We start from the raw sequence: 4599 nt of genomic DNA, 5'->3' as shown, positions 1-4599 counted from the left end.
GACGGCATCAAGGAGATAATGTACCCGCAGCCAGAGACCGCGAGACTCAACAGGGGTCAAAATTGATACATTAAAACGAAAGGCGTCCACACGCACCTAAGCTGGGAAAAATAGACGGATTTGCATGATAACTGCCATACTTATGCTTTTCATTGAAATTTATTTATAATACACTGTTTAGACAAAACATCTGTATGTTGCACGAATTTTCATCCGGCAGCAGTGTTTCCCCGAACTCAACAGTCAAATCCAGTTTGCCTGTCAAGGGAAGTTCGGAGGGCGAGCGGCTCAGCAAAACGACCCTTCCAGCATTTCGCACCATGAGGGTGTCGTGCCTTAACAGTGATTACTCAGGTCTGCTGTACTTTTCGTTCTTGTTGCTTATTTTAATTCTGCACATATTTGAGTACCTGTCGGGAATTCACGGATTCACGGATTGATACCTTCCAGCATTACCATGAGGGTGTCGTGCCTTAACAGTGATTACTCAGGTCTGCTGTACTTTTCGTTCTTGTTGCTTATTTTAATTCTGCATGCATTTGAGTACCTGTCGGGAATTCACGGATTCACGGATTGATACACAGGATCGAGGCTTTTGCCCAAGTTTCCCGGGTCGGTTTTGTTCTTGTCGGTCAGTGGCTGTCGTTCACCTGAAAGGCACAAGTGAAAAAAGGGTGTAGCACTGCTCTTTATGTTCTCAGCGCGGGGCAGAATGCTTGCCAGCGCGGGTACTAGATGGAACGTTGGAGGAGGTTTATTCCACTACATTAAGTGAAAGGGTTGCTGAATAATAAAACCGTGCACTCTGGGCTTGCAAATCTTCTTACCATAATTCCGCTTTGTGTTTTGTCACCGGCAAGAGGCCTGTTAGCCAAATCCTGTTGAAACAGGGTGCAAGTAAGTTTTGGGTCTCATCGAAGGCCACGGTACTCCAGAAGGAACAAGCCCAGCACCGCAAGAAGCCTTTCCTAATCAAAGAATTTAAAGTTGGTAGCCATTTTCGTGGCAGCTCACTGGACACTCACAATTATTGTCACGCCTTCCTTGCGTTCTTAGTAGAAAACTTAGTCGGTGTATTCAGAAAATAGTCTGACATGGGCCACACAGGCCTCCACGCAGGGGCACGGAGTCAAACAAACTCCAGAAGTCCATGGACATGTGACACTAACACTGCGGAGAAAACACGTGCCCCCGTTCGGTCTTTCACCCAAGAACACACCGGTTATCCACACACGATGACCTACCTTTTGACTTATTTCATTGTCCTCACTGTACTTATTTATCTTGGTGTAACTAGCCACTGTAAGCTGCCAGCCACCGTAGTGTTCGTGCATATACCTTCCGAGTTGTGTCATGGTTTTCATACCTAATACTTGGAGCGGGACTTATGCGACCTGATCAAATGCCTTTGAGAAGTCCAAACATGGCATCCGGTATGATTCCCTCGTTCTAAGCTTGGGTTAAGTCGCCCATAAACATGAGCGCGGTAGCCACGCAATAACGGTTTTAGAGGAATTCTTGTCGAACTGGAGGAATCAAACCTTTGGCGGTGAGTTATTTCAAGATGGGTGAGAGTCTCGGTTTCTAGCCGGCTTACTGAGCATAAACATTCCAAGGTACTTGAGACTATTTTGCACCGTTCACTGTTTCCGGTTTCCTCTGACTAATCTTGTCCGTACTTCATTTGATTTAACATATACACCAACCGCGGCACCGACACTGCAGTTCCATGGCATTGTTTCATAGCGGTCAGTCCCACCAACCGCACATGCACTTCATCTGAGTTGTCAGTCAAATAGGTGTTCGTGCCGCGGTGGTACTTTGCCCATATTCTCGGGCATTCGTTGCAATAAGCGGTCGCATTACGTCATGCTGCTACTGGAATGACTTGAATAATGGGTCAAGAAATTGTAACTAAAAGTGCCACGTAATGCGCTCACACTTACTCCGAGATATCTGGATTCAACTAGTTTCGCTTTATACCATCGACGTATAAAAAATGACATGGACCGCCTGAGCTGATTTGAATGATTGCACCATAAGTGCTTTGCACGAATTTTCTGGTGTCAACTACAGCATCTGGTAAACCGATGGGCTTTGAGCCGCACTTATCCCATACGGTCATCTTCATTTTTCCCGTAATAATTTCCCTTATACTGACAGATAAATTATCTGCATTTGAATTATATACGCCTATAACTCATTGAAAACGCGACGTATTGCCCGTATGTAAATAAGCTAATCAGAACGCCGGCTTCTCTAGTTACCATGTGGCATGTGTTGTTACATCTTATCGTCTACCACATATAGGCGCCACTTCTTCGCTTTGGGCCTCAAGTTTTGGTTGTGTCCTTAATTGTCTCAAGTAGATAATAAATGTTCTGCTGTTCTTGGTTGATTTAGTTTTCAGCGCAAACGACCGCTATCTTTTCCTAATTGAGCGCAGAACTAAGTTCAGTTGGGGGCTGTCCAACAGTCTATTGTGTTTGACTGCTGTATCGCCTGAAGATTTCTCCTTCCGCTTACCCATAGGTTTTAAGAGTAGCTTAAAACACACCTTTGACAATTATATATTGAATTTCAACAGATTTACGCGGGGTTGTCTTAAACAAGTCCTAAACTGGTCCCCAATAATCCATGTAGGTATTTCTTTTAACTAATGGAATTGGAGTATCTGGATGCAGCTCGAGCAACCCAGTACAGCATCATATTTCACCGCCCTTCAGAGTAGTTGCACGTGGCTTTTATGCTTGCTCGTCGTAAACTTTTATTTGCGCATTAAAAATATCACCCAGAGATTTTTACTTGCAACTTAGCACAAACGTAAGCTCATTTATACCTCAGAACTCGGTACAGAAGCGTGAAGAATCGTTGGAGGATGTTACAGAGTTCTACTCTTTTTGTATCAAGAGTAGCTGAGGACAGGTTGGCTGGTTCCAGTTTTATCTTGGTCACAACGTATGGCTAGACTGGCCTCTGTCACCTATGTTTTACTGTCGTCGATATCTTGATGCCCAACATGTTTAGATCGCATCGTCTAAATCGTACCAGTCTGGCGCAGTCCCACTTGTGCGATATCCCGCATGTTCTCTACATCTGGTTCACTGCCATGCACATTCATTGGTCAAACTATCACCTATTGTACTGTACCTCCAGCTGTGATACTGAGATTCTGCCATCCTCATGCTGGGAATAGTCGCCAGTGTTCAGTTGGCAAGGAGGTCTGGCGGGGTATGTTATATACGGGTCTGTCCTGGCGGACAGTTTGGTTCAAAGGAGCGCATATATCGTGGTTTAACTACGTGGGGTAGATGGTGAGTGGGCGTCAATGAAGTAAGCGCGGGATGGGTCTCGGTAGAAGCTGCCAGAGGGAATGAGTGTTTGCTTGGAATCTAAGTGTGTACTAATCGGGGATGGCGAACCTGAATTTTCCTCACAGACTCGGCAACAGAGTGAGGGCTCCGGTGGTTAACATGTACAAACAACCATAGATTCACGGTCGTTTGCGAATAAAACCGTTTCAGTGGACAGTGTAACTTAGGAGTTCGATTTCAGAATGACCGGCAGAGCTGAACTGCCAGCTGCTCCTGATCCTACTGAACGAAGCTGGAGTTTTGCACAATTACATTTTTATCTACTTGTGGCGTCAACTCGGGCCGGTGTATTGCTCAAGACAAAGTGCATTGAGAGGGGCTCAGGCCTGGCAGATGCTACTTGGCTCAGGGCTACATTTCCGCTAAGTGAGCTTTGAGGTGAAAATTCATCACACGCATTTCAGGACAAAGGAAAGTAGGAAACAATATCCCATTACGAACATTTACAGTTCTGTGGTTTGAACTTGGCCGACTAGAGATGGCTGGAGCGAACCTACCGACATATTTTGGAATAGACCGGATGGGCTGGAAAGGATTCCTCATCAGAGCGGATAAATTTCCAGGTGTAGAATTAGACAAAAGGTTCTTTGTGGTGTAAATCTCATAAGGTGGGCGTGGGTTACGTGATTCAGGATTCGGTAGACATGAACAGGACCAGGTTGGGCAGATTTCATTGTCGTACAGTGCAGCGGAGCTTCCATGATACCATTAGTAAGAAACGTAGCAATTAAGACAGCTGGCCACATCGAAACCACAGTCGCGACGTGGAAGGCAGTCAGGATTTTGGCGCATCTACTCCTTGAGCAAAACCTTGGTTGTACGTGATTGGAAATCTACTAGATCTGCTTCGTGTGTCTTAAATCCCTGACAACATGAAACAAGATGACGACAAATTGAAGCACTCAGTCGCCGTATAATTGTTGTTATAGGTACAGTGTTAATGAACACGTTCCGTCGGAAGCCCACTTCCTAACAGGCGGAGGACCAAAGGCTTCCAAGGCTTTTCTTTGAATTCGGCGTCAAAGCGAAGTTGCCCCTGCCCGAAATTCATGGTCTCTTTTAACGTCGCGCAGTGTTAATGATTTGAGTCTAAAAGTATAGAACCTACCAATGCCAATTTACGGATATACAAAAACATTTCTGGTTTATAACTTTCCAATATTATCGGGCTACCACAACGTCTACTAGTGGTAAAACATATTTTGGCAGACATCAGATAGCATTT

Source organism: Opisthorchis viverrini, assembly GCF_000715545.1.
Source record: "Opisthorchis viverrini unplaced genomic scaffold opera_v5_105, whole genome shotgun sequence".
Classification (NCBI taxonomy): domain Eukaryota; kingdom Metazoa; phylum Platyhelminthes; class Trematoda; order Opisthorchiida; family Opisthorchiidae; genus Opisthorchis; species Opisthorchis viverrini.
Note: the sequence above shows the minus strand (reverse complement) of the source record.